At 41.3% G+C, this 19,563-nt stretch overlaps 1 long non-coding RNA gene across 1 annotated transcript; it reads left to right on the top strand.

Moving 5' to 3' along the window:
- The first annotated feature begins 1,548 nt into the window (after nt 1-1,548).
- On the top strand, nt 1,549-18,867 carry LOC121394672. The gene is made up of 3 exons (XR_005961918.1): nt 1,549-1,880; nt 3,409-3,507; nt 18,849-18,867. It is a non-coding gene; the product is annotated as an uncharacterized LOC121394672 (long non-coding RNA).
- Nucleotides 18,868-19,563: the final 696 nt, after the last annotated feature.

The raw sequence follows: 19,563 nt of genomic DNA, 5'->3' as shown, positions 1-19,563 counted from the left end.
CAGCTATCTGGCAAAGATACCAGTTTGATGCCCAATTTGTATATGTATAGGTGTACCCAAGCATGTGGCATATAGGGGCCCCAAAAGGAAGACCCCCATATGGTCTGTCATTTCAGGTACTGCAAAATCAACAAATTTACGTTTTCGTTGTGGGGGGGGGGGCAAAAGTAGAAAAAAGTAAGTTCACCAAAGAAAACCATATATTTTCGGAAAGTACACATTCCCACGAATCTAAATTGGGTAAGCATGTCTTTCTACTCCAAAGTACCAAACCGCAAACCATTCATAAATTTGGTGATTTTGGTGACATTTCCAAAAATCACCTCAAAATTTCTACCCTGCAGCATCGTATTACCCACATACTTATAGGTATCAATAAAAATCACCCCAAATATGAAAGCCTAGGGTCCTTTGAACAGTTTGATGCCCAATATGTATAGGTGTACCCAAGTTCGTGGCATATAGGGGCCCCAAAAGGAAGAACCCCATATGGTCTGTCATTTCAGGTACTGCAAAAACAACACATTCACATCGTTTTGGGAGGGGCAAATTTTAATAAAAGTATGTTCACCCCAGAAAACCATATATTTTTGGAAAGTACACATTCCCAAGAATCTAAATTTGCTATGCATCTCTTTGTACTCCAAAGTACCAAGCCGCAAACCATTCCTAAATTTAGTGATTTTGGTGACATTTCCAAAAATCACCTTAAAATTTCTATCCTGCAGCATCGAATTGCCCACATTCTTTTAGGTATCAAGAGAAGTCACCCCAAATATGAAAGCCTAGGGTCCTCTGAACAGTTTGATGCCCAATATGTATAGGTGTACCCAAGCACATGGCATATAGGGGCCCCAAAAAAAAGATCCCCAAATGGTCTGTCATTTCAGGTACTGCAAAATCAAAACATTTACATTGTTTTGGGGGGGGCAAAGGTAGAAAAAAGTAAGTTCACCCCAGAAAACCATATATTTTTGGAAAGTACACATTCCCGCGAATCCAAATTGGGTATGCATGTCTTTGTACTCCAAAGTACCAAGTGCAAGCCTTTCCTAAATTTGGCGATAAAAGCAACAGTTTTTACATTTCTGAAAATTGCCTAAAAATATTGCAATTGGCCGCATTTATCTCACCCAATTTCTTATATACAATTGTAAAACACCATAAATACTGATGCCAAGGGTCTACTGAACCGTTTGATGCCCAATATGCATTGATATACCAAGGCAGCTGGCCTCAAACCCTCCTAACAGCAAAGACCCCCCAAAACCATATATTTTTAGAAAGTACACATTCTGACAAATCCAACAAAGATAAAGACGTCTTTCTACAACAAACTACCAAACTGCAAAGCTTTTCTAAATGTAGAGGTTTTTCTAACATTTCTGAAAATCGCCTAAAATTTTTGCAGTTTGCCGCACTTATCGCACACAATGTTTTACGTATAAAGAAAAATCACCCTAAATATGGACGTCAGAGGTCTACTGAATAGTTTTATGCCCAATATGCATAGATTTACCAAAGTTTGTGGTGTGTACAGACCCCAAATGAAAAACATGCATATGAATTTTCACGCTAGCCAACTAAGCAGCAGAAAAGAGAGCCCCAACTGTGCGTTATGTGCTGTAAGAGAGGCCCAGACTGATAATCTGTAGTTTCGGGCAAATGCACTAGGGGCCGCCCATATTTTGCTGCAGTGGGCCGCTTCTCACCTGGAACGCTGCACTGAAGTTTTTTTTAGCTTCAGAGCATCCGACGGGCTCTAGGACCGCTCCTCCATCGTATCCCCATCCTGGCTCTGCCCCTCCCACTCCTCTCCTCTGTTGTCGCGCTGCTGCTGCTACCTGCTGTGTGAGTGTCCCAGCACGATCAGCACTGGGGTGAGAGGCAGTCATGTCCTGAAGAAGGTGGGGCAGCCCAGTCCTGTCCTGAAGGGGGGGCAGCCCAGTTCTGTCCTGAAGGGGGGGGGGCAGTCCTGTCCTGAAGGGTGGGGGGCAGTCTTGTCCTGAAGGGGAGAGGCAGCCCAGTCCTGTCCTGAAGGGGGGGCAGTCTTGCCCGGAAGGGGAGAGGCAGCCCAGGCCTGTCCTGAAGGGGGGGGCAGCCCTGTCCTGAAGGGGGGGCAGCTCAGTCCTGTCCTGAAGGGGGGGGAAGCCCAGTCCTGTCCTGAAGGGGGGGCAGCCCAGTCCTGTCCTGAAGGGGCAGCAGTCCCATCCTGAAGGGGGAGGCAGCCTAGTCCGGTCCTGAAGGGGGGGGCAGTCCAGTCCTGTCCTGAAGGGGAGGGGGCAGTCCAATCCTGTCCTGAAGGGGGGACAGCCCAGTCCTGTCCTGAGGGGGGGCAGACCTGTCCTGTCCTGAAGGGGTTAGGTAGCCCAGTCCAGTCCTGAAGGGGGGGTAGTCTAGTCCAATGCCCGGGACCACCTCCGCATTGAAGAGTCACCAGGTGCCTTCTTTACGCCACTGCTCAGTGCCCAGGCTTCTCGGTGCCCTGCTAGCGGCTCACACGGGAAAAGTGGGGCTTCACTCCACATTATATATATATATAATGTACCCCGCTGTGTGCTGCCTGTCCCCACTCCTGCTGGGGACTTGTGCCCTGTTGCCTCCTGCCTACCCCAGTCAAACAAAAACAAAAAAAACTAAAAGGTTGAACTTGATGGATGTGTATCTTTTTTCAACCTTACTTACTATGTTACTATGTTACATTGTTCCTCATGGCCCCTGGCACTCTACAAACATGCCACTTGGAGGTGCGGGTAACAACTTAGCTCAAGCTTTTACCGACTGCACAGTGAGGCCCCGTTTTCGAGATCATACGTTTACATGTGGGCTGCTTTTTACCCCCAGTCCGGCCCTGCTGTAAGACCCCCCAAACTGTAAAAAGATCCCCAGAAAACTATATATTTTTGGAAAGCATATATTCTGGTGAATCAAGCTAAGTAAAATAAATCTTTCTATACCAAAGCACCAAACAGCAAAACTATACTAAAGATACATAAGGAACAATAATGCAGGGATAAAATTGCAATAAAACCACAAAAATAGTGTAAATCAATAAAATAACAAAACAATTGATCCAACAGCGTAATTAATGTCCAAAATCGATTATCCAATAGTCACGCTGTCAAATTAACATGTTTTAGGTAAAACAAACTGTACAATGAATAAGTTAAAAAAAACAAAAAATGAGTTTTTGTGTATACATATTTGTGCACTAATAAAAGTTGTTTGAGTGTGCAAATACATGTAAATAAGTGTAAATAAGTGTACAAAAGGGACCAAGTGTGCTAAAATAAAAAAATAAAAAATAGCAATCTTTACTAAAATGTGTGTGTAAGTGTATAAATGTACTGTAAGTATGTGTAATTGCAGGTAAGTGTGTAAAAAAACATGCACTTATCGTTTTTGTAGCAGGAGGATCGCTCGAAACGATGGAGGCAGCCAGGACAGCGTGTCTGCAGAGTCACTGCGCAGCAGGAAGTGTGTAGGCGGCTGTGCAGGAAGGAAGAGGTGAGTGAGAAGCAGCAGCACCATTTGCAGCGCATTTGCCACTTTGAAGTCGGATCTGCCACAATCTTGTCGCAGATCTGACTTGACAGCCCCCCAGCCTCCTTGCCCAGGGGGCTGTCAACCCTCCTGACTCTCTGCAGAGGCGGCAGAGAGAAGGGCTCAGCTGGCTACGTACAAGCACTCAGACTTAAACATTTGTGTACCTCTCTGTTTTATTTTAATTGCAAATGTATTTGTTAATGTCAGTTTTATAATGTAACTGTCTAAGCCAGCATGAGTCACATTATCCCGCACTTGATAAAACTTTCAACTTATCTCTAAGAAACACATTACCTCCTTGTTTTAACTTGTTTATTTTCATCATTAATCATTCTGCCCCACAAAGCACATAAAGCTGTTCTTATCCTGCTGCTGTTGGCAATATTGTAAGAAGCAACAACGCTCATGCTGTTACTCATTTATTCCATTCTGCATTAACTACCTGATCATGTCATGTCATGAGCTGGAGATAGTGTTGCCACCCAGACGGTATTTTACCGGCCTAGCCGGTAAAACACTAGCCAAGGCCGTGGCCGGTATTACAAATTTACCGGCAATGTAGCTGCCGGTAAATTTGTAATACACCTAAAAAAAGCCCGTGGTCTGCCCCCAGCCTGCTCCAAACTCACCTTTTTTCCTGGGCTTCTTGCCAAATGCGCGCGTTTGGCTCCACCCCCTTTGACATCACGACCCGGCCAGCCAATAGCGTGTCATGGCCCGCCCCCTTTAGTGTCACGGCCCCGCCCTTTTAACCAGGCCCCCTCCAGCTGCCGGTGAACATTATTTTAAAAGGTGGCAACCCTAGCTGGAGAGAGTGCAGAGACGTGTAACTAAACTGGTTAGAGGTGTGAAAGACTTAAATTATGAGGGTAGACTGTCGAGGTGGGGGTTGTTTTCTCTGGAAAAAAGGCGCTTGCGAGGGGACATAATTACACTTTACAAGTACATTAGAGGACATTATAGACAAATAGCAGGGGACCTTTTTACCCATTAAGAGGATCACCGTACCAGAAGCCACCCCTTTAGACTAGAAGAAAAGAACTTTCATTTGAAGCAACGTAGGGGGTTCTTCACAGTCAGAACAGTGAGGTTGTGGAATGCACCGCCAGGTGATGTTGTAATGGCTGATTCAGTTAATCCCTTTAAGAATGGCTTGGATAATTTTTTGGACAGACAGAATATCAAAGGCTATTGTGATACTAAACTCTATAGTTAGTATAGGTATGGGTATATATAGTTTGGGTGAAAGTAGGGCGGGGAGTGTGTATGGATGCTGGGTTTTCATTTGGAGGGGTTGGACTTGATGGACTTTGTCTTTTTTCAACACGATTTAACTATGTAACTATGTAACTATAAGGAGTAAATAATACATATGTTATCCCTTATAATAAGAGTAATGCTAGGAATACTCCCCATCTCAGCACTTCCTGCTTGCTGTTGTCTAACGGAAGTTTAGGATGTGATTTTTTATACATTTTTTACATTTTGTATTTTGTAATTTAGTTTGCTTGCCTGCAATTATGTTTACAAATGGCCTAGGCACATTCAGCAAACAATAGCACACACGGCTTCACTTCTGTTTGGCAGTTATATTAGATATATTAGTAGTCATCCAAGGTTTTGTACATAGTGTAACTGCTGAGATTTGACCACCTGAAAAGTAAGAGATGGTATTAATCCTCAGGAAGCCTTCACACGCTCTCACTAACAGCTTGAATATATCAAGGTGGGCTGAGCATACATCCTAGCTGGTGAGCAGCTGTCTCGTCATGCTGATATATAGTCAGAAACTGGCAGATACTCCATAAGACTCATGACAGATTCAATTATCTTTTCCCTATGAAGCAGGAAAACCTACTTATTCATGGACAAAGCTGTAAAGGCAACAATCATTTTAACATTTCACTTGGAGGAAAGCAAATGTATGTATTACATTTAATAATTACAGAGCATCAAAAAAGACACTTCTTTCCCTATGTGCAGACTAACTGTAAGGGGCAGATTTATCAAGGGTCGAATTTCAAAGTAAAAAATACTTTGAAATTCGACCATCGAATTTAAATACTTCGAATCGAATATTGAATTCAAAGTTTTTTTTACCGAATTTGACCGTTTTGCGGTTGAAGTAAAATCGATTGAACGATTAAATCGTTCGAATCGAACGATTCAAAGGATTTCAGCAATCTATCGAATGATTTTACTTCGACTACAAAAAACTTAGAAAAATGCATTAGAAGGTCCCGATAGGCTAACATAGCAGTTCGGCAGGTTTAATTTGGCAAACTATTCCAAGTCGAAGTTTTTTTTAAAGAGACAGTACTCCGATTATCGAATATTCAAATATTCAAACTATTTTACTTTGAATCGAATTTGAAGTAAATTCGAAGTCGTAGTATCCTATTCGATGGTCGAAGTATCCAAAAAATTACTTTAAATTTCGAATTTTTTTACTTAGAAAATTCCCTTGAATTCACTTCGACCCTTGATAAATCTGCCCCTAAGGGGTTTTTTCCAATCTTAATGTAGTTCCACCCTCCAGTACAGGTTATGGAAAACTTCTACAGAGGTGTGTCCTAAGCCTAATTATGATTCTAGTAAGCTAGGGTGTGGAGGATTTGATAGTTGCAGGTCTGCAAAAACTTGAACAGAAGTTTGCTTGTCCTTGATTAAGTTTAAATGGATGTCGTGCTGGATTGGCCTAGAGTGAGCTTCGGCAGTGAAAGTAAAACCAGAAGGGATGGTAGTACAATTTTAGATGTTGACAAGCTTTACCAGCTGATGCTTAAAGTAACATGGATTGAGCTAGAAGGTTAATGTTTGCAAATGTAAACCATAAAATCATATTTGTCCTGTAACTCATAGTTTGTAAGCAAATCATTTAATGGCTGAAAATCTTTGATACATACAACTTTCATATTTTACATTTCAACATGCGAATCTGCTCAAGTGCTTCAAGTGCCAAAGTCAGTGGATATTAGCCATAAACCTTACCTTCCATAGTGTGATGTCATATCATGATATGAACATTTGGCTAGCCAGTGAATATAAACATACAAAGGAAAGGGGAGATTAATGCATATTTGCACATTTTCTTTGCACCTTAACCAAAGAAAAATATTACTGGAGGTGAATAGTTAGAACTGTCATATGGGGTTTACCTTGACATGGTATGTTGGCTTGGCCATTTTATGATCATATGATCGTAAACTTTTTATGGATGAGTGAATTGCGAAAAATTCGCAAAACGTTGAAAATTTGCCAAAATGCATTGAAGTCTATGGCCGTCAAATTGTTTTTGTTGCGCCATGCGAGAAAAGCTCATACAACTTGCACATGAGAGTCATCAAGGAATTGTATGCACAAAACAAAGACTACGAGAACTATACTGGTGGCCAGCAATGGATGCAGATGTGGTAACTGCCATTCATTCTTGTTTTACTTATCAGAATCATGACAAAACAGCTATCACACATACACCACCACTTCAGCCAGTACCATTCCCTGATTCAACATGGGAAAAACTTGCTAATGATATTGTCGGTCCTTTTACAGATGCTCCTATAGATTGTAGATTTGCTATAACCTTGATAGACTATTACAGTAAATGGCCTGAAATTGCATTTGTTTCTCATATAACATCAGCTACAGTAATAACATTTCTGTCTACAGTCTTCAGCAGAGAAGGTATTCCAAAGTAGTTAATATCAGACCACGGACCACAGTTTGTCTCATATGAGTTTGAATCCTTTCTGAGAGAGAGGAATAATGTGCATAGGAAATCTTCAATGTATTACCCACAAGCAAATGGAGAAATCGAGTGATTCAACAGAGGTCTGAAAGAAGCACTACAGACAGCAAATCTTACTGGGAAATCTTGGAAAGTATTTACAACAGAGTTCCTACATTACTACAGAGCAACGCGCCATGCAACAACCCAATCATCTCCAGCTGAATTATTACAAGGCAAACAGATGCGCACTAAGTTACATGTTGCAGACATCAAACTTCAACAAAATACTGTGCCTACAAAATCATCTACTGCTGACATTGTGAAATGTCAACAAGCCAAATGCAAGGCTTATACTGACAGAAAACGTGGTGCAAGAGAAGTATGCTTTCAGCCTGGATCTTTAGTCAGAATTAAGAAACCAGGAATACTGAAACAAGGACAATCTAAATTTAATACACCACTTGAAGTGAGACGCCAGCGAGGACCATACATATCTGAACTGTCTGATGGACGCAAATGGAAGCAAATGGAAGTCATCTTGCTCCTGTTAGAAGCTCCATTTGATGAAGGACATTTTCCTACTCCTGATGTCAACTGCAATAGGCCTGAAGAAAGTGAACCTATAAGGCGTACTGAGAGAATCAGAAAACTACCTGCATGGACCCAGGACTATGTGATGTGAATAATGTATATTATTGCTTTAAGATGCATTGTTGTTGTGTATTACATTTGCCCAAATGCTTTGTGGTGTTTATACAAATGTCCTGTAGATGTCATTGTGCCCAGACTTATACTGTGTATACTTCCTGACAGCTTAAGAGTGAAAGTGAAAGTTACTGTTGTGTAATGGCTGCATGAGCCTGCTAATAAAGCACTGTTATACTCTAATCATCCTCGACTTGTGAGGGAGATATGAACTTGCAAATTGAAAGTTTTGAGGTAATTTCTCTGAATTTTCACGCTTATAGAAACTGCAGAGTTCAGAAAAGCTTTGATGTTTGGTAATTAGGAGTGGAAAGACATGGTTATCCATTTTGAATTCAACAGAATGTGTTCTATTCAAAAATATATGGTTTCCTGGGGTAAACCTACTGCTTCAGGATTTTTTGGCTTTAAAACCTGAAATATGCCGTATTCTGCTATAGTGCTTTGAAATTCAGTAATTTGCTGCTGGGAGTTTTTGATCTATAGAAGTCAGAAATCTCTATAACTCCCCCAGCAGAGGCGGGTCAGGCTGTCCGGGTGCCCTAGGCAGCCCAGCCGGCCCCCACTTCCCTGGCGCCCGTTCAAATTAAGATTTTTACAGTTAACTGAGTGCAAATTGTTAGGTAATTTATATAAATTTATAGGAACTGCACTCCATATAGTGACTCACCCAGGACACAGATAGTTTTTGGTGCCATAGTTATTGGTCATTCTGGCCACTAAAGAACTGTCTGGTGTCCATTGGGTTAACACAAAAATATATATCAACAGAAAAACAGACCCAGTTCAAAACACTGCACTCACGTGGCCATAATGAAAAAATAGCACCCATAGTGTATCTTAACACTGCCTTAACTCTGCCCCGTGCTGCTCTGCAAGAGACTCTTTTCAGCTTAAGACTTTAGCTGAGTCAGTTTGGCTCCTGTTAGTATTCCTAGAACAGGGAGGGTAAGTCCCGAGGGGAACTCTGGATTTCCCACTAACGGGATTAATGGAAATTTCTTCTAACTTGCAGCGCTTCTGATGTTTCAATCTCAAATTCTTGTTTAACATGCTGGAGATTCAAACAATGCCTGCAAAATCCCACACATAATGAAGTCAATCAAGTTATTGCGCCTGTTCTGGTAGTTGCATCTTTTTTTTTATGGGCCATAAACTTGCAGTGCTTCTGATATTTCTATCTGAAATCCCTGTTTAACATGCGGGAAATTCAAACCATGCCTGCATGAAGTAAGCTAAACCACCTATGATGCCTTCATCCTTGCTGTGCTGTTTGACTTAAGTCTGCTATATTGCCTGTATTCCTGGTGGGTGTAAAGAGTTAAAATCACATTAAAGGAGGTATACAGTATTGCACCATGCCAAAAGTATTTAAGTACATTGCACATATGTAAGAGTAAACATTTGTAAAAATAAAAGCAAACTGATCAATGTATTTATTTCTATTTCATAAATGTTAATTTAGTTATGAAAGTTGCACTTAAAAAATTGTGGGATGGTGCAGTATAGATCCTTTAATAAACTCTCTCCTTATCAATATAGGATTATGAAGAAACAGAGCAAAGGCTGGGAATGGGCAGCACATTAAATGAAAAGGAGGAAGAGAAGTGGAAGAAGAAAGGCAAAGCATCCAGGAAGAGATCAATGGGGTATCAGAGACAGAAGTATGATAGATACAAAGGTGAAAACAAGTGAATAAAAGAAAGGAAATGTAGGCACTACAAGGATAGCAAGAAAAAGATAATGACTTCAGAAGAGGAAGTGGACAAAAATGAAATTAGCTGTGGAGAAGGGGAAAGTGTAGAAGAGGGGGCAGAGAATGCAAAAATGGCAAATAGAAGAAGAAAATATTAAAATAATAAAGGTGGCTAGGAAAGGTGTCAGAACATAACAAAAGAAGAAATAGCCCTTTAAAGTGAAAGGAAACACATAATAAAAGTAGAAGAACATACAAGAAGGGAACAGACCCTTGGATAACAAGGTAAACCATACATGCACGTACGTACATGAATGCTATTCAACAACAGGGTCACTCTTATTAATTAACTCTTAGTACAAATTTGATCCAATAACTGATCTGATTGCTCTTTTGGAATAAAGGAGGATTTTTTGCTGAGCTTCTGTGCCAGCCCAAGGCAACCACAGCCCTTTAGCAGTAAAGATCTGTGTCTCCAAAGATATCCATGTACAGTAGCTCTCCGTCTTCTTTTCTGCTGATTCACTGCACATGTTCTGTGCTGCTGTCAGGTATTAAGCTTATCGATCAACTCACAATATACAAGCACATAAAATATAAATGTTTCAATATAAGGCTGATAACTAATTAATACAGATTACTACTACATGGCAGCACAGAAACAAGTGCAGCTAGCATCAGAATTTAATAATCAATGTGGCCTGATTTACTGAGGTAAAACCATCAGGCAATTGAAAGAGAGGATTAATAAGGTTCAGTCCTTTCAGCCCAAAACGGACATCAAATCAGAAAGGAACAAAGCCTTCTGAAGGTTTGCAAACCTAGCCGTCACCAGTAGGTGCAAGTCTTTTGCACTACGAGACTGTTTGGGCTCAAACTACAGCAGACAACTGGATGAGAGAAGTAATCATATGAAGTCATCATTTAGAATTCAAGCCTACACCCCATCTCTTTCATTTTCAAAAATCAGGAATTCCGAGGACCAGGGAGACACTCTCTGCAATGAAAAAAATCTTGATTCAACTTCTAAAAGATGAAGTTATTGTCCAAGTCCCAAGGGGCCAGAGAGGCATAGGTGTGTATTCCCCCTTTTTTCTGATCAAAAAGAATTCAGGCGATTTCAGAGCCATTTTGGATCTCAGATTCTTGAATCGTTTCATAAATGCAAGAACTTTCCGCATGGAGTCCATCAAGGCAATTGGCCAAGTTCTAAGACCAGGAGACTGGATGGTCAAAATAGATTTAAAAGATGCCTATTGGCATGTACCGATCCTGGCAAGCCATCAGAGGTATCTACGCTTTCACATTTTCAGCATTCATCTTCAGTACAAGGCCTTACCCTTTGGTCTAGCCTCGGCGCCAAGAACATTCACAAAGATTCTGGCTCCTGTCTTAGCTCTTCTAAGATTACAACAAGTGTAAATTTTCGCCTACCTGGACGATATCCTGGCCAGTTCTCTTCAGAAAATTCTCAGAGATACCCAACTAGTGTTAGAAACACTTCAGAACCACGGTTGGATGATAAACTGGTCAAAATCCTCTATAACCCCAGTACAGTCTCTCTTCAGTCTGCCTGAATCAGTGGCACAAGGGTCATTCTATGAACCATAAAATTCTCATCAGTTCGGCAGAAGATGAAATGGTGGCTGCAAAGGAGAAACCTTCAGAGAGGAATTTCTCTCCACTCTCCCCAATGGTTACACCTCACAACCGATGCAAGCGGTACGGGTTGGGGAGCCCATATTCTTCATCAGTGAGCCTGGGGGAAGTGGAGTCACTGGGTAAGAGAAACACTCTTCCAATTGGAAGTAATTAAAGGCTGTTCAGCTAGCCCTTTTTTCAAGAAATTGTCAAAGAGAGCTCAGTGAAAATATTCTCAGACAATACAACAGTAGTGAAATACCTGAGGAAACAAGGAGGAACAAGGAGCTCCAGACTAATGAAACTAACAGCAGTGTCGGACTGGCCAACCGTGATACCAGGAAAACTCCCGGTGGGCCCAGGTGTCAGTGGGCCCCCTTGCTTTTAAACATTTGGCTTATTTCATGGTCATTACTTATTTCTTCATGGGTAAAAAACACTTAATAATGGAACAATATATTATAGTAAGTAGATATAAAAGACTAGGAGAATAAAGAGGTTTAGTTAGGAGAGTAGGAATAATAATTTGGAAAGTGGGCCCTCAGTCTTAGGTTTTCTAATCGGCCCACGCTCTAAGGTTTTCTGGTGGGCCCCTGGCATCCCAGTCCGACACTGCCTAAAAAGAAATCTTAGCCTGGGCAGAAAGGAACCTTCTGAATCTTACAGCTGTACACTTACCAGGGAAGTTGAATGTGATTGCAGACTGGTTGAGCAGAGCTCAGCCTCACCCGGGAGAGTGGGAGCTGTGCCCAGAAACTTTCAACATGTTAGTGAGGAAATTTGGGAGACCTCAAATAGACCTTATGGCCACGAGTCACAATGCCAAACTGCCGAGGTTCTATGCCAGGACACATTACTTTCAGGCGGAGCAGATAGATGCCTTCAGTATTCCTTGGCAATTTCAACTTGCTTACCTATTTCCTCCTTTCCCTCTGATTCCCAAGTGTCTCAAGAAGATATGGGAAGAGAAATCTTCTGTACTGATAATTCTACCATGGTTGCACAGGAGGTTTTGGTTCCCGCAAATTGTTTCAGATGGCAGTCAGCAAACCATTTTTTCTTCCTATTCATCCTCGATTGTTGAGACAGGGTCACCTGTTTTACCCAAATCCAGAGAAGCTGAAACTCACTACCTGGAAATTGAAAGGCAAAGGAAAGGCCCTGCTATCCTCAAGAAAGTCATCTACTTCTATCAAATATTCCAAATATTGGGACAAGTTGCTGGAGTGGTGCCGAATTACAGGTAGATCTTCTGAAAATATTTTCGAAGAAGATATTGTTGAATCTCTTCAAGCAGGATTTGAGAAGCAGCTTAGTCCAGCGACCTTGAATAATCAGGTGTCGGCTTTCTCTGCCAAAACAGGAGTGTCATGGTCTTCTGCACCATTAGTGATAAGATTTTTCAAATCTTTAAATGATTAAAACCAAAAATGAAATCCACAGCTCCACCTTGGGATTTGAACCTGGTTCTTTCAGGCCCTTACTCAATCTCCCTTTGAACCCTTTGAATCTGTACAACTAAAGTTTATTTCTTGGAAATTAACCTTTCTTTTGGCAATAACATCAGCAAGAAGAGTGGGAGAAATTCAATCACTAAACATTTCTGAAAATTGCATGATATTCAAGACAAACTGATATTCAGATTGCCTCAGGATTTTCGACCTAAGGTTATTTCAGATTTTCATGTTAATCAGGACATCATTTTACCTGAATTTTTTCCTTCTCCTTAAACTGAAGAAAAGAAATGGCACACTTTGGATGTGCTAAGGTGTGTAAAAATGTATCTTCAAAGAACTGAATCCTTCAGAAAATCAAACAATCTTTTGATCATTCCTTCAGGTCCAAGAGTGGGTTCCCAGGTGGCTAAATGCACCATTTCGACTTGGATTTAATCCTGCATACAAGAAGTTTATAGGGTCAGTGCAACCCATTGTCCTGTGGACATAAAGGCTCATTCAACCAGGGCTGTGGCTGTGTCATGGGCCTGCCAAGCCCAGACATCTTCAACAGAAGTATGCAGAGCTGCGGTCTGGTCTTCTGTCAATACTTTTATTAAATTCTAGAAACTAGATGTTCTGTCTGCTAAACAGGCTTCCTTTGGGCATTCTGTGCTTCAGGTTGCCTTGCATAATAAATAAAATGTTTTGTTTTCTTGCCCTCCCTAGTTTCTTTACTGCTGGGGTATTTCCCTATAGTGCCCACTGCCATGTGAAGTACAGGAAAAAGGAAAATAAAATCATACTCACCGAGATTTTCTTTTCCTGGACTGAAGCATGGCAGTGGGCCTAGTTTCCCTCCCTTGTTTTTGCGGTGGAGTCTACTGTCTCGTACATTCAATAGGATGGAGATGGTGGGGGGAAGCCTATAATTTATCAACTAGCTCACTTCCTGTCCTTCTGACATCAAGAGGGGTTAACCCTATAGTGCCCACTGCCATGCTTCAGTCCAGGCACTGGACATTTTCATTTACCAGTACAGCTGGACTATTTTTATTTACTGTCTTCCCAAAGGGTATGAACTGTTATGTTGGTTTTTAAGCTGCTGTGTTAAATAAATGCACACGTGAGATCAGCTGGAAACCTGTGTACTGTCTACTATATGTGTGAAAGGAGTTGCTGCTGCTATATATATATATATATATATATATATATATATATATATATGTAGAAAGGCTGTGGCACACACTTACTTAGGCAAAACCCAGGTGCTAGTCAGATAGAAGCCATATAACCATACAGAAAGCTGACGCACACTGGGATTTATCAAAAATAAAAACTTATTTTATTTGGATCGACGTTTCGGTCCACACACGGACCTTTATCAAGATACATATAAAGTGCAAGTGTAGGCCATTTTATAGACTCACCCACCAGTGAACATGCATCAGAACACGCCCATACATCAAGTGAAAAATTTAACTCCAGAAGACCCAAAAGTCCAGCAGACGTGGATAGTATTAACTTGGTCTGAAAAACAAAGTGCATGGAACAATATAATATATTCAGTATATTAAACAATTTCATGATCATATATTGTAAATATTATTTAAAATATTGTTAAAAATAATTGACAGTAATATTACGCTTATAAAGTGACAAGTAGTTAATAAAGTGTTAATAGTGTACTAAAATGTTTTAAAAACAATGTAATAAATACTTGGAAAATCAGTTGTTTGCATGTAGACACATTTTCGACATTTTTTGGCAGTACATAGAATAGTATAAATATTATATTTACTCATAAAAAGCAAGTAAACGAACAATATTCATTAAGACCTCTGGGGGCAACAGTGTTAAGCGTTTTGATCCAATAAACCTCCTTTTGCAATAACATACGATCCCAATCACCTCCCCTAGAGGGTTCAGGAATTAGATCTATGCCCATGAACTTAAATGTTGGGAGATTGTGACCCATTTTTAGAAAATGTTGGGGTAATGGTAAATCTGATCTTCCGGTTTCAAAGGCTTTTTTAATGGATGACCTATGATTACCCATCCTCTCACGAAGGGTATTCTGCGTTTTCCCAACATATGTCAGACCACATGGGCATGTTATAATTTTTGATAAATCCCAGTGTGCGTCAGCTTTCTGTATGGTTATATATATATATATATATATATATAATTTTTTTTTTCGTAGATATGCAAAACATAACACATTCCTACTTGAAATATCTTCAAATAATCTATGACCATGTGCAATTGCCGGCATAGCCAGCTACCCCCCTGTGGATGTATAATTGTTGGACAGGTTATAACAAGGTAAACTAGGTCATATAAGCCCAAGTAGTTCACCGCTACATAACTGGATGATCACAAAACAAAAACCACTAAAACATTCTCTTGGCCAGGAGACTTGAATTGAATCATGGAATTATTTTGCTACAAATTACCATTTACTCTGCCCAAGTGGTGGACTATGATGCTAAAATGGTGGCAATTTGATTCCATCCTTGATACCAAACTTGCCCTTCTTTTAAAAATAATGTAGTGCAGGTCGGCCTGCCCGTTTGGCCTGGGGGCCCTCAGCTGCCCTTGCCCATCTCCAAGAGTAAGGTCAACAACCACTTACCATGCTTCTTCCATAGCAGTGCATCTGCTCTGTAAAGACCCCCCTCCAGCCGTATTTGCCTGGCTCAGAGGGTAAGGTCATCCAACCACTTACCATTCTGGTCCCGTAGCTGCCCATCCACAATGTGAAGACCCGCTCCAACAGCCCATCCATGATGTGAAGACTTGATCTAACTGCCCAACCTCGCTTAGCATGTGTCTTCTATAGCAGCATCTGCTCTGTAAAGACCCCCCTCCAGTTCATTTTGCCTGGCTCAGAGTTAAGGTCAACCACCACTTACCATACTGGTCCCATAGCTGCCCATGATGTGGAGACCCACTCCGACAGCCCATCCACGATGCCGAGACTTGATCTGATCGCCCAACCTCTATGTGGAGACATGCTCCAACAGCAAAACCACACTGTGGAGACCCCATGCTCAGACAGCCCTTCCATGCTGTGGAGCACCGCGCTCCGACAGCACTTCCACGTTGTGAAGCCCCACACTCCGACAGCCCTTCCACACTGTACAGACCTGCGCTCCAACTGCTTTCTGCCCAAACAATCAAACTAGGCTCTATGAAAATAAAGGTTAGTGCTGTGCCGGGCCTTAAGTGATCAGCTTAAGAATTAAACCTACCTCTCTCCCGACTCACAAAGGGAAGCTGCAATAGCAGGCCCACATGATATAATATTGGGGGCTGTTAATTCTATATACTTGCCCAGATACAGTGAAATTGCCTCTAACCCCAGTTGTTATGTTAGTTGAGTAGAGTAAAACTACAAGCGACTTTGTGCTAAGTGTACAGTAGTATAATTATTATTTTTGGTTTTTTTCAGCGCTATGGATTTTATGTAAACTTAAAGCATGATGGGAAATGATCCCTTTTCCCAGAGAGAATGTCTGACAATAATCGATCACCATCCAACTTCCTGGACTACCTGACATGCCGGCCACCCAACCGGTAAGGGTCAGGTGGGCAAGTGTAGCCAGGCAGCCACTTGTTATGACTCCTGCAGGACTCCTGCCCATCAAGAGCAGGGTCATAGTCCAGCCTATCAACTCTGACCATAGCCCCCCAAGGCAGGCATCCCAACATTGTTCTAGTTGCAGGCCACAGGCTAATGTATATATATATATATATATACTGGATAATGTACCCCCTACTGTAATTTATAAAGATATTATAAGTCACCGAGGAGTTATGTGACCATATAAAAGCACGAGGCCGCCGGCCGAGTGCTTTTATACAGGTCACATAACTCCAAGGTGACTACTAATAACTTTATAAATTACAGTAGGGGGTACATTATGCATTATAATCTAGTTTTTATGTACAGTGCCTTACAGTGGCTGTGTTTGTGCAGAGTTTTACTGGCATTGCTTTATGTGGTACAAAATAACACTTTTGAGGCAGTTTCATTTTGCCCTACCCCGCCCCCCCCCCCTCTGATTAAATTTTTTCCATGTAGTTACTTTTTTGGGGATAATAATAATACCTTTTTGAATTCAATCTGCTATTTTCATTTTCCTTGTGCTGCATTGAGTGCGTCGTCAGTTGCAGGTTAAAGACAGCTGGAGGGGGGAGGGTGAATAAAGGAAGATGACAGAATTCAGGAACAGAGAGTGATGGCTAAAGGCGGAACGAAACCAGAGTTTGACTGTGTAAGGACTGTGTGAGGGAGACTGGAATGACATCGTGGAGGGGGAGCTAAAGGAGCAGACACGGAGGAGCAGGAAGTTAAAGTTAAAATGGTGAGAGAAAGGGAGGGGGAGTGTGACAGAGAGGCACTTTGCGAAGGGGAGGGAGATGATAGAAGCATAATGTGACGGGAGCCAGACGGAGGGGGTGGGGCTAAGGAGAGCCGGACCTTACACTGACTGATTTAAACAGGCCATAGTTATGAGACAGGAGGAGCGCGCCGTGTAAAGATAAAGCTGAGCCAGCGAATTACAGAAGCGGGACGCAGTGGAGGAAAAGAGAAGCAGCGGCAAGTTACGTCTCTGGCTTATAAAAGGCGCGTTCTGATGTCAGAACGCGCCGTTTATAAGGATATAATTTACAGTCTGGTCCCATAGGGAATTGACCAGACTGTAGATTATATGTATATAATCCTTATTTAAGTACAACTATAGGTAGAGGTCTGACAAAGTCAGATGAGATAGCCGGTTGATAATTTTTTAGATTAGAGAAAGAAACCCCACCAAATAGTTGATACTGTATCGATACCAAGTTAATTCAAATCTTAAGTTGGAAGACTGAGGCAGTTAATAATGATAATAATGAGTAAGGAAGTGCTATCTAGAAAATTACGAAAAGTGCTAGTGCAAATAAATAATGTGAAATCAGTCAGCGACAAAGGCTGGTGATAAAAAATAGTTAATTATTCCTAAACTAGAAGGGTATATTACCCCGCCAATTCATTCAAATGCCACCCCTTAGTAGACAAATGTATTCATTAATTAATTAATTAAATAAGGCTCAATTAATCAACAGAATTAACAAATTAATATTGCAATTAAATTCTACCGATAAATTGCAGTGCAATAAATAGGGTAAAAAATTAAACTTGGTAATTCATTAACTAGTTAAAAGGAGTAATTAAAAATTGACCAAAATAGTGAGAGTTAAAAAGTCTTCCGGTCATGATCCATAGATAAAATTGATAGAGAATTGAAAAAAATAGAGGGTGGGGTTGTCCCAAAATCGAACTACTTATTTTTGTTTCTAAGGCCTGGGACGCCACAAAGACAAGGCAGGACAGGGTAACCGGAGCTATGACCTTGTTATTTAACTTGCCCTAGTAATTTAAAAGAGGCTAAATAACTCTAAAAAGCCACAAACCCACGGCCCCTTAGAACGGAAGGAAGATTGAAGAGTGGTAAAGAAAGGAGGATTAGACCAGGATTGTAGCCCACATCCAATATATTATAACCAGTTTGTTTCCCCAAGGGAAGTATTTCATCAGAGTAAGAGTATTTTCAGGAGATCAATTTTCAAAGAACGCCGGTGCGCGTTTCGTTTAGAAGCTTTGTCAAGGGGAAGAGAGAGCTCTGCCTCATGTTTCTACCTGCTCAGAAGATAAGGAAGTGAAGTGCTTCTTCCCCTGACATCACATCCCTGTCTCCGCCCACCCCCTGGCTTTTCCTTGCATTAATTCATTCCTTCTCACCCAATCACAGCTGCATCTGATTCTGACAATCTTTAACTATAAACCAGTGTAATCTGGCTGCTGGTCATTCGGATCCCTTGTCATGCAGCCCCTGCGTGTATAGCTCCAGGGCTTTCCTTTATTGCTCTCAGCTTAGACAGGAAGAGGGAAACAGAAACATGAGTGAACCATAAGTCAATGGCAAAACGGCATTAATGCCCTTAATCAAAATGTCCACACAAGCAGGTTACTACAATAAGAATAGCCATATCACTTAAAATGATCATATTAATGTTTTGCATACTTTTCTTTCTCTACAATCATAAGTGCAAGATCCTGCAGCGGGTGGTGAGGACAGCAGAAAAGATCATTGGGGTCTCGCTTCCTGCCATTATGGATATGTACCACACCCGCTGTCTCCAGAAGGCTACCAGCATTGTCAGGGATAGCACCCACCCTGCATATGATCACCTACCCTATTGCCATCCTGTAAAAGATACCGCAGTATTCGAGCGCTGACTTCCAGAATGTGAAACAGTCTATTTCCACAAGCCATCAGGTATCTCAACTCCCAAGGACTGAACTGAATATATTCATAAGGAACTGAAATGTCCACTTTGCCCAACATGACCGTGTACTGGAGTTGTTGTATAGCACCGGGGGGTTCTGGAGGAACGCTATTTCGTTTCTACTATGTACTGTATTTACTGTATATGGCTGAAATGATGAATAAAATCCACTTGACTTGACTTGAAGTGCAGCATTAAATTTCTCAGCCATTTGAAAGAACTTCCAATTAGGAACTTGTAGTGTTTAACAGCAGCCCTTTTAAGAAATGTTTGTTCATGTTTATTATTATTACCATACAGCACAGGGGACATTAGAGGGCGCACTCTATAGCAGGCAAGATACTATGCCTTAGGGATGATGCAGCCATGTGGAGCAGAGCTGGCAACTTTTCATCTTTGTTATATGGCAATAAGCTTTGTTCTTATTGGTTCAGGAGTGTGACTGACAGTATTGTTTCACAGAATGTATATTG

The sequence above is a fragment of the Xenopus laevis genome, chromosome 6L (assembly GCF_017654675.1).
Source record: "Xenopus laevis strain J_2021 chromosome 6L, Xenopus_laevis_v10.1, whole genome shotgun sequence".
NCBI lineage: Eukaryota > Metazoa > Chordata > Amphibia > Anura > Pipidae > Xenopus > Xenopus laevis.
Note: the sequence above shows the minus strand (reverse complement) of the source record. Positions and strands in the feature narration are given on the sequence as shown.